The following is a 12,027-nucleotide window of genomic DNA, read 5'->3' on the forward strand; positions in this document are numbered from 1 at the left end:
TAATTTTCGATTTAAAAAATTTAATTAATTTACTGTTTACTGTGAATTCCGAAAATCACTTAACTAAGATTCAAGACAAGTTTACTGCCGAGAAATGTTTACGGCCGTAAACTCCTAGTTTACGGCCCGTGAACCTTTTGAATTCTGAAACAGAAAAATTAAAGATGCAATTTATCTAAAATCGATTATCATGTAATCGATTTACGGCCAATGATTTTCTGTTAAAAACTTTAAGTTTACGGCCAATGATTTTCTGTTAAAAACTTTAAGTTTACGACCAATGATTTTCTATTAAAAACTTTAAGTTTATTTTTTTTTGAGAATTTAAATGCAATGAAATATGATTATTAAAGCCTTAAATCAGGAACTCGATTTTCTAGAGAAGAAAATCGTTTGCGGTGTTTGAGCCTTGAATTGCTTGCGGCCGTGAACTTGGTGTTTACGGCTGTAAGCTCGGACCGTGAACTTCTGAACACACGAAATTCGACTGGAATAAAACCCTTCTTTCGCTGTGAATATTGTTTTGAGCAAAATCGCAACTGTAGGATGTTTTTGACACTGGTCTCGCTCTGATACCAATTGTAAAGCCCGAAAACGGATCTACCAATGATCAACTACAAATAACAGAAGCAAAAGATGAAACAATAAGCAAATAACAAACGAACCAAGCTTGCATACGCCTTAAAGCAATAAAACGTCAGATACAACTTGGAGAAAACACGAAGGCATCAACAACCTTTAAAATCTGACACAACGCCCTATTTATAGGCCTGACTTACAACTGCAAGGAGTTTACGGCCGTAAACACATAACAACCGTAAACTAAACAAAATCGGTTTTTACTACCCAATCACTACCACTAACTAGTATGCCTAGACCAAACCATTACAAATGGTCTTTCAACTATTCCATATTTCCATGTAATAATGAAGATTGTTTACTTGGTTAAATGGACGGGTTTCTGTACAATAAGCTCTTTCTAGTACTCCATCGGCATGTAGTGCACAGATTACTCCAAGAGCAGTTCCAAATCCAACTGTTGCAAGACTATTGAAATGAAACAATAAAGAACAAATCATAAGAACATGTATCTCAAGATCTAGAGTTTGTCATGTAGAGAGGGAGATGACTAGCCTGTCAGTATTACAATGTGTCAAAACAGAAAATTTCTTAGATTCCTTTTGTTGAATTTGAATGAAAGAAGATCCATATGACCCGATTGCTTTATTTGAAGCAACATCATCTTCCAGCATTACTTCAGCAGCTTCAATGTAAGCCTAAAAAAGCAAAGAACAGAAAGTAACTAAATCAAACATGAATACATGATATGAATTACAAGGAGTGAGAGGAATTACAAGGAACACTTAGCATCCATAGCAGTTGCAGCAGAGTTCGTTATAATCTCTGTAAGTTTAGTTGCATCATCTGAAAGATTCACAGCTATTGGACGACTGTGAAACAATAGAACAAATCAGGAAAAAGTTCTGAGGAAACATTACACTTCAGCAGCATCTCGAATCTCCAAATAGATCGTATCAAGAGGAAGTTTTCTCTGCTCAAAACAACAGTTACACTTAGATGAAATGAAGTGTGCAGAGATGAGTCGGCTTGAGATGCCATTGATGGAAATTGGAATCAACTACAATTCAGCAGAAAAGTAAACCAATCTTAACGGAATTAAATGTTGGTCACAAATAAGTTGGATTGAGTCGCGGAACACATGTAGATGAAGACGAAACTTGGTGGAGGGACGTGAGTCGTGAGTGAGGTGATCAACGGAGTCGGAGGCGGCTTAAGGCGAATGATATTCGGAGTAGAAAGGCGAAAAAAAGGTTCTCAAATATCTACAAGAAGAACTACAATCATCTTGATGGTAATCGGTGGATTTATTTATAAGAATTTGAAATTATCGACTTACCTCAACTTGACCTTGTAGTGACTAAACGTAATTGATGATTTCATCGAGCATGAGTGCTTTTCCAGTGACTTAAGAACATGATTTCGCATTTTGATTTCATCGACCATGAGTGCTTTTCAAGGGACCTAAGAACATGATTCCAAATTGGCGACGAAGACGAACCGGAAGCCTTTAGAGGTGGCGACATGGCGGTGGTGGATTCTCTTTCTACGGCACCGGCAACTCTGAGTTTGATGACACAAGCGGTGGAGGATTGTCTTTCTACGACACCAGCGGCTCTCAATTTGATTGAGGAGGAAGACGAAGAAGTAAGCGGTGGAATGTATTTAGGGCTTAGCCAAAGAATGGGCGTTGGGAAGAAGTAGACGATAATGGAGTCGGGGTTTCGTTTGTGGAGGCTTTGCAGTTGGCAAGATATCCTATAATCAAAGAGCAACAACGTATAGGGCGGTGGTGGTGACAGAGTTTTGGCTCTGAACCGTAAAGAACAAAGACGGTGAGGTTAATCTAGTAATTTGGAAGATAGATGGTGATGGGGAAGAACGGTCGTCTTTCATTGGAAGTTGACGGCGGTGGGAGACACTCGGAAGGGTCGAAGAAGCAGCAGATGGCGGAAGGTGAATGGAAGAGCTACTGTAGACAAGCCTCCCAGATTTAAGTGTAAATATAATACGCCTTTAATTAGAAACATACATCCCTTTCTGGTACGGGTTTTATTAATATCCGTATTATATTATGGTGTATTATATTAACCTTTTTCCAGTAGTGGAGGCAGCACCAAAAATAGCAACAAACTTTAAAGTCCACCTAGAAAAGGCACTCAACTTGCAAAATAAAGGAGAAAACTAATCTAAAAGTCATCATGAGGCAGCAAGCATGTACTCAATCTGCCCCACATGTAACCGAATCCCGCACTAATTAAGTGTCTCTTAGCAGCAACAAAACTAATTCTCAAATTGCCCTTGAAGGATGGATCTTAAAAATGATAGGATAATTGAGAATTGTATTTCAAAAAATGCACAAGAGAAATTGTTTTTGGTAATGACTACATGTTTAGTTGTATGGTTATAGAATTTATAAATTATAAAAGTGATCCATTTTTATTTTATAAATTTATGTTGTATATGAGTCCCCTACAATTATAAGGGCATATTTAAGTCTTTTCAACCGGGAAATTGAAAACGTATGGACGGGCCTGGCTAGAATATAGAAATAGTGAACGAAATAGTGAACTTGAACTACAAGCTTAATTAGCTTGTTTATAGGAGCGAAGTCTGAGTGGAATAAAGTCCACATGGGCTCATACATCATGTGATGTCCCTTATTTTGCACTCCAGAAAATCACATACGACTTAATTAACAAGGGCACGTTACTTGGAAAGCTTATGAAACACAAACTCAAAAGGAGTATCACCAGTGGCAGCAAGACGCCTGACCCCCTTGTCTAAGTAAATGCTTACGTTAAAGCATGTTCCAGGACCTGCACCACAAAACGAGGGACAGTGTTGAAGCATGTAGCTGTGCACCTTCGGACTTGTTGACTTAGGATACTCCACAACCTGGAAACATGTAAAAGATTGGTCGAAAAGGCCACCAGTTGTAATCAAGCTCGAAGGTGGTGGTTCTAGGACATTGGGGATCGTCCAAAATGTCGACTTCTCACAAGCACCCTTTGGATACCCCGAATCAATGGCAAGAATGGTTGAGGTGAGGAGATACTTTTTCTTAGCAATGAGAGTGAACATGAACTGCCCACCTAGGTTAACGTCAGCCGGGTCCTGCACCACGTTGAATGGACAAATTTTGTTATTGTTCATCGTGTCGGTTAACTTGATTCTTCCACCATTGGCCGATATCACCGGACCAATGTGGTAGGGAACGCCATTCAGGACCTTTTTCCCGGTAGCATCTTTCACTACATTTTCACCAGCAGCGTTAGTGGTTATATAGCAGATTGACTGTGTAGTGATGAAGAATAGAAGGAAGAGAGCATCTGAGAGTGATGACTTCATGTTATCTAATCTTTTGGCCGATGTCTGGTTCAACAAGTAATTAAGAGGTTGCTATTTATAGAATATAGTTGCGGATGCATCTACCACTTCGCTACACGTTTTTTTTTCTGCATAGAGTAGTCGTTATCAACAACATTTTTATTATTATTATTTATTTTTTTTGCTTTCGATTTTGTAGGGAGGACATATCACTCAGTTGTGACTTGTGACAAGTGGGAGTCCCCTACACAGCTAAACCACCATAAATTTAGGATTTAATTATTATTATCATAATAATAACGAGATCGATCATCTACACATGACTACATTAACAAAAAACTATGTACATGCACAATTTATATCGAAGTCTTATCGGTTTACCCTGGTGCTTTAAATTTGAGGATAAACGTAATATACTCTATAGCGAGCAAGCTATATCTAAAAATCCTAAGATCAAAAGCATTATTATAGGTAATATGTTTACATATCTCGTCTCACGCAGCAGTGGTTGTGAAGTGAGCAAGAAAGAGGTAAAATAAATAAATAAATAAATAAAATAAAATAAATAAATAAAAACAATCGGCGTCTTCATGTTATTGGAATTAGTCGACATCCATTATTGTATGCTTTTCACAGTATTTTCGTTCTCCTGTTTTAGGCCATAAATCGAAAGATAGGATAAGGATATCGCGGAGCACCACATGTATGGATTTTGGGCAAAGTATATATCATTTCACGTGTTAAATAAATTTGATTTTAAATCTATTTTAGATTTGATATCCATAATATGATAATAATAATTAAATCTAACAAATAAAGATATTTTTGATACATGTTATATTTTCATTGCATTTGATACATGTTGTTTTGTAAGATTTTTTGATTTATTTTTTTCTACTTATTATTTTATAGGTTTTTTTCATTTTAGTAATTCTAAATAATATTTAAATATAATAATTATAATAAATATAATAATAAATGCATATCAATTTTATTAATGCAATTTTGCTTTTAATTTCTGAATTGAATCCAATTATTTTATTTGTTTATTCATTAAAAAAATTTGTTTAATTTTAGAAGAAAAGTAAAAATAAAGTTAAAAATAACAAATTAAATATTACAAACGGGCTCAATCCAGCATACTGTAACACCGTAAATTTTCAAACAAAAATTTTCATTTAAAACCCCAATTTTCTCATTTCAAAACCACAAATCCCACAAACATCAAGTTATCAAAACACATGTTCCAAAAACTGTTTATAACACGAATCCAGGATCCTCTAAAAACATATCTCCAACTCAAGTGTGTGCACAATCAAACCAGTGTCTTCCCGTGATCCTGAGATGTACCTGAAACGCATAACACATAACACGGTAAGCACAAGCTTAGTGAGTTCCCCAACATACCACACACATCACATTAGCCACTCAAGGCTAACTTAATACGACCCTCATGTCAATGTGTCTCAGTGGAGACCCTACGGTCCCACAACTCGGATGGAACCTCCGATCCTAACTCAACAAGCTCATAATAATAATACTAAGCATAAATCACCAAGACATAATGCAATATATATCAAAATATTCAATATAACACATAAGACCCTCCGATCACACATACATACCACTCATAGTAAGTATAGTGAAAAGACTCACATCGTAATCAAGTAAGTAATAATCTCATACACGAATCTCGAACTAGCCTCCGCCTAACACATAAGATAATAATCTTAATCAACACTTAAATCACAACTCAAAATAAACTAGGTAAATCTCTCTCTCTCTCTCTCTCTCTCTCTCAAACTCATGGAATGGGTAAAAGACCATTTTACCCCTCCACGGTCCCCATACTCCATGCCTTGACCAAAACCTAAAGTCAACAAAAGTCAACACTCGAGTCAATTGTCCATGTTGACCCGACTCGCCGAGTGCATCTATGTGACTCGTCGAGTCCCCCTTGTTCCTCCAGAACCTCGCAAAAACCCAACTCAACTCGTCGAGTTGTCCTGTCAACTCGCTGAGTTACCCATGTCCAGACTCATCGGGGAAAACCCTAGTCGACTCGTCGAGTCAGCACGTTGACTCGGCGATTCCCTTCAGTCTAAATTATCATTCATACGTTTCAAGGCTGGTCTACTACACTACACTCTAGATCTAGGCTCCCAAGGATCGAATGTCACATAAAACTTCGATCTTTACGTTCATGCATGACATATTTTGCTCTAAAATGCCAATACAACTCTAACAAGGGTGTTTAAGTACAACTACTCTTATATGGCTGCATAGATCTAGGACCTTTGGACTCTATGGACCTCACAAGTGTTAGGTTTTAAGCATTCTAACACTCCTATGGTGTACCTCCAACCCTATAAACCTTGGATTTATGTTTTCTCTATTATACATGCAAATAAGAACTTTCCAAGGCTTTTAATCCTAACTAGCATACTATGAGGCAACTATACTACAAAGACTAGTTAGATGACATACCTTTTGGTGTAGCTTGATGTCTTCAAGCTTTAAGAGCTTAGCCCCAATAGTGTGGAAGCCTCAAGTGGAATCACAAATCACCAAAACACCTTGGAAGACTTTGAGAATAAGAATAATTTGGTTCTCTCTAGTGAAATTAGCTAGCCCTCTTAGTGTACCCACACTAGTGCCAATTTCACCAACCAAGGACATCTTTATATAGTGTGGAGACTAGGGTTAAACACATGACCTTTCATTTCATATGATCCATGGGTTAAACACTCCATGGACTATCCATGAAAGCTTAGCCCAACCTAAATGAACTTGGACCATCACACACATATATCTAAGAGTCCATATTTAATTAGTTCATTTTGATTACTTAATTAATTCTAAATTAATTCTTGATCAATACTAATTAAATAATATGTTTCCATATTAATATATTAGAACTTATAATATATTAATATACTATTCTCAAAAGATTATCCATATAAATTGTGTCGATGAAGTGCAACCCAAATGGACCATGCCGGGTCGGGTCAAGTACATACCAAATATAGTTATGGACTTACACGTTAATCCAACAGTCTCCCACTTGGATAAGTCTAAAACTATTATTGAGTATGACTTCAAAACCTAACTGGTAATCGTAGCTCTTAAAGTCGCTGTCGAACTCTGATCTTTGTCAATGACTTGTCCATTAGATAAGGGATCATATATTCCTCCATTCTAGATATCATATGGACTGAGACATGGATTATAATCATTCTCTCTGTCCATTTGTTGTTTCCCGATTTCCGATTCATGATGACTGACTGATTGAACAAATCAAATCAGTCCTGGCTTGGCCAAGCACTCACATGTATCATCATTAAATCATCGAGGGGCCCACAGATATCGCTTTTATCCCGAAGGTAAAAGGAATGGATAAACTTCGACTCATATGGCTTGTTCTACTACTTGTTGAATCATACACAAAGGCATGTTTTATAACATCGAGTTACCAATGCGTTTTCGTGCAATCAATGTACTATCAACTCATAGTAATAGCTCATATCTCTAGGTTTGAAGAATATAAGATATTATCGTCTCATGATCACTCGTGATAAAATCCATGAAGTGATTCAAATGAGCGCGGGTTAAATCCAATACTCAGAACTTATGAGCACTCATGAGTGTTGTAGCACAAGTTTTTCCACCAACTTGGACCTCTAAAAGCCAACCCATGACAGTCTTGATTCATATCTACTTCCAACATATGACCGACTGTGGATGGTTTGAATAACTTAGTCATTCCAGAAGAGTAACCTAGTTATTATGGAAGTCAAAACATGCAAAGTGAAACACAAGAATAAATTAATCTAATATGGCATCAAAACCTATGAATATAAAGAAAACACTTTCTATTTATCACCATACTCATTACTCATTATTTATTGTTTCGGTTTTATCAGCTTTATACTTGAATTAAAACACTAGGTGTCCCATGCTCCAAGCATGTACACTACGTTTTTCTAAACAATAGCTTTTCCATACACCAAGTATGCACTCTATGTTTGCCTATGATCCTTTTCTTTTTGAACTAGATCAATTGAACATAATTTCAATGATTCTCTTTTCACACTTCCAAATCCTTGTTGTAAATGTAATAATTCCTAACATTTATCGAAATTTGTTTAGATTTTATACTTATATGCACTGTTCCTCTTGTAATAATTATGCACAAAGCCACAAAGACTTGGCAACAATCATTACAGAGTATTCCAATGGAGAGAAATTCCATGGAAACGATGTCTCAAATTCAAAGCACATTGCTTTGAACATGCTTCTTGCATTAAGTTTCTTTAACCTTACACAGATTGCTTCCACCTATGATGACAACTCTATATTCCCATTTTGACTACCACTTCGAAACAAGAGTTGCCTCTTTTTAGACTATGTCAATATGGTCCTTCCAATATTAACAGTATACTTCCCACTGTCCTTGAGCAACCAATCTTTGGTAAACCATAGATTGTCCTCGACAATTGCTTAATCACTTTAGTCATATCCAATTCTAGACATTGTTCCCCTTAATTCCCCAATGCATTTGGAAAATTCAGAAAGGATAAATATTATAGCACATGTAATCGATCTTGTACCCAAAGTAAATGGGACACGATTCATGATGTTTCACATAAAGACATGGTTCTAGACTAGTCTTTTGCCATAATAATTTTTGTTTGCCATATTCTCAAATTTTGACTATGAAAAGGGATGTCGTAATCATAATCGAATTTTGAGAACGCAATATATAGAATTTTTCTTAAGTTGAACCAATCCAACATGAAATTCATATATATTCTTGACTAAAGGTGATTAAAATCTCAATATAAGCTCTTTAGAATGATTATAAACTCAATCTAATCTTTTCATAATTGAAATGAAGTATAATTTCCTCTCCCTTAATTATAGCAAAACAACTTTTTCAACCCCTGCAACCTCACGAATTGAAACTTTTGTTTTCTATAATTAACATTGCTAACTTGCAATTCTTATCATAATTATCATGCTCCCACTAACATGATGATTATTAGCATAACACTTATGCTCCTAGTAGCTTTGACATGTACCCAGAAATCAACTAGACTTCTAGAAATCAATACTTTATTGACTTTCTTACCAAAGTTCAGATTTCTGATACTAGATTGCTTTGATAAGGCTTTATCAAAATTATACACCTTATCTTAGATAGCTCACAGGTGTGTCTAAACAATTTCAGAACTATGAAAAAGGATGTCGTAATCATAGTCTCAATTGTTTAGATTTTTTGCCAGTTCTCATAAGTCAATGTTAGTGTGTCGGTTAACCACGCATGCTCCACTAACGACTTTGAGAACTGCAAATATCACAATTGCTGTCTACTTAGAATTTACTTAGTGAAAGAGTTTCCTTACCATCATTTTCATGAGCCGAAGAGAAACCTTATGACACTTAGATTTTATGGTATATGTGTTCTTATCCACGTGAATTTGTCAAACCATAATCATAAGACTAGGTTAGTGACAAACCCTAACTCATATGGATTGAACTTGTGCAATCTTTACTTCTTGCCACCTGGCAGCTCAAGGGCCTGCCATTGCTTCCAAGTAGTTATGCAAACAATTGAGAACATGAAGAACTCCAATGTATAGCCAGCTTAACTAGAATGGGCACAGAAATGTCAACACGATATGTATAAACCTCTAGTTGTGTGCTAGTGGTGAAATACAAATTTTTATTTTTGATTACTTCTTGAAACCCTCTTAGGATCTTTTAGACTCCCACTGTCTCCTTGACCTATAAGACTTACATGCCAAATATTCAAGAGATAGTGACGATTCTAATCAAGACAGACACTTAACACAATTGGCCTTAGTTGATCTTTGTTTTATCCAAAACATCACAAATTACCAATTTCAAATGTACAAGAGTAGAAAACTTTTACTCTTACATTTGACAAGTGTTTTAAGCCTTCTTTAAGACATGTCATTCAAGTTACAATCTTAGATTATAACTCTAAGAATTGTTTTTGGAACGAAGTATGAATCATCTTCTTGATTTAACCACTTCAACAAGTCATAACTCCTCTTCTTAACTATCAGAATGCACTTAGAGGATGAATTGTGATAAGGTCTCAAAATCATTATGATGATCTTAAAACATGATACTAAAGTAGTCTCCCATCTTTTCAAATTTGAGAAACTTTTATCCTTCTGCCTAATTTGATTCTTCTTATTCGTTCTGTCATACATTGAAAATTTTCCAATGTTTCAGAATTACACTTAAACTTGTAAGTGTAACCATATTTACTAAACTTTAGTAAATCATGACGAATAGTCTTATAGATCTTTTGTGGTGGACTTGATCAGTGCACAAGAATGTGTACTCGATCTCTTAGTCCTTCACTTGATTCACGTATACATGTAAACAAGGAACTAGTCTTAATTTTTCCAAAGCTAAAAGTTCTCATTCATCATACTATACAACTTGCATGATTTCCAAGTTTCTATCCAACTGAAACCTTGGGTGATGAGAATCTTTCCTTATTTGGTAAATTTAGACACTACCACAAACGAAAAATCAAATCCATTTTCCAATATTGCTATCAATGGAATCATATAAGCAACAGTTTTTCACAAATGTCATTGTAAGGATCCTTTTTCCTTTTATTTTAAAACTTTGTGGAAAACTTATCCTTACAATCCATATGAAAACCTTGTTGTTATCTATTCCTAAGCAATGTGTCATAACTCCTAAGTAACGGATTCAAAATTCTGATGCGATCGAAATCTATCTTCGCGATCAGAAGGAGCATATACTTCCTTTAAGCTTTCTCTCTTTCTTTGATTCTTATAACATCACCAAGTGACCCAGTCACATTATGTAATAGAATCTCCAAATAGGAGCTTAACAGAGTTAGATAATGGACTTTACCTGAAGTAGAGTCAAGCTTATTGACTTTAACATCCTTAGGTAAATTTGGCAGCTTCGGAATCAATGCCCCATCCTTTGGAAATTTAACATATGGACGCTTTGGTAATGGTACATGGGACTATCACAGACTTAGCCTTTCTCTTTACCATTTGGTCAACCGAGTTGACTATGGCCGATCCCTTTCCATTGGGAAGAGAATGTTTTTTCTGGATTTCCAGTGTCACCATTGTCAATGTCCATAAAGTTTTAGGAAGTTGATCTTAGCAAATAGATAAGATCATTAAGGGTCTTGTCATAGTCTGTTTCATAGGAGTCCCAAAGGAACTCACTATGTGACTTAGAAAGTGATTGTACATCCAACTTTCTCAAGACTTTGGCACCCAACTCTTCCAGCTAGTCAATATGTGACTTCATCTCCAAGATGTGTGCACATATAGACCTTGCTTGCCAATAGGGCTAGAGTGACCTTCAACTTGTGCGATATGGAGAATAATTGGAGGAGGTGGAGGAAGTGTGAAGTTCCAAGAGTTTTTGGGAAGATCATAGATGTCTAAACTAGACATCTTTTGGGAGATATTCAAGATAGTTGATCTAAGGTCCTTAATATAACACCCAATATGAAATATTAAGGCTAGGACCCAACACAATATTTTATAACTTGGAAGAGGGATGCCGTAATCCAAGCTATAGAATATTTGAAGGTAGGTGAATGACGATTCACCAATTTCCACCATGAAAAACGAAATAAATTATTAGGTTTTTAATTGGATTTGAAACCCCTATATCTTTTGAGATTCATTGAACTGTTCAATGGCATGTTTCAATCTCGAGTGTGCCCTTCAGGTTTTGTGACTAGGATGCCGAGGATCACAAAACAAGGTGTGAAGTAACCATGCAAATTACTTGGTACCCTTAAGTGTTCGCCCCTCAATCGATGTGCCGGTTAACCACATAAGCTCCATCGATACTATGATAAACATTAAGTTACCCTTTGCCTACCTTATTAAATACGAGTTAGTGTGCCGGTTAACCACACACGCTCCACAAACCAACTTAAACAAAGTACAAAGTGTAATTTCATGGATTAGCACCTTATTCACATTTTCCTAAGTAACTAAGATTGGGTATTTATAAAAGGTTTAGTTACTTGGTATTTATCATTAATACTTTTAATGAATGGAGAATTTATAGTCT

General features: G+C 35.9%; 1 pseudogene across 1 annotated transcript in view; it reads right to left on the minus strand.

Moving 5' to 3' along the window:
* Positions 1 to 12,027, minus strand: part of LOC145090008 (methylthioribose-1-phosphate isomerase-like) — a 50,084-nt pseudogene that overhangs the window by 13,066 nt on the left and 24,991 nt on the right. The window contains exons 3-6 of the transcript XR_013701425.1: positions 5,566 to 5,618; positions 1,363 to 1,451; positions 1,135 to 1,303; positions 942 to 1,047 (exon numbers count right to left, since the gene is read on the minus strand). The product of XR_013701425.1 is annotated as a methylthioribose-1-phosphate isomerase-like (transcript). The remainder of the gene's footprint in view (positions 1 to 941; positions 1,048 to 1,134; positions 1,304 to 1,362; positions 1,452 to 5,565; positions 5,619 to 12,027) is intronic.

The sequence above is a fragment of the Lactuca serriola genome, chromosome 2 (assembly GCF_051521515.1).
Source record: "Lactuca serriola cultivar US96UC23 chromosome 2, Lser_US96UC23_V15, whole genome shotgun sequence".
Lineage (NCBI taxonomy): Eukaryota > Viridiplantae > Streptophyta > Magnoliopsida > Asterales > Asteraceae > Lactuca > Lactuca serriola.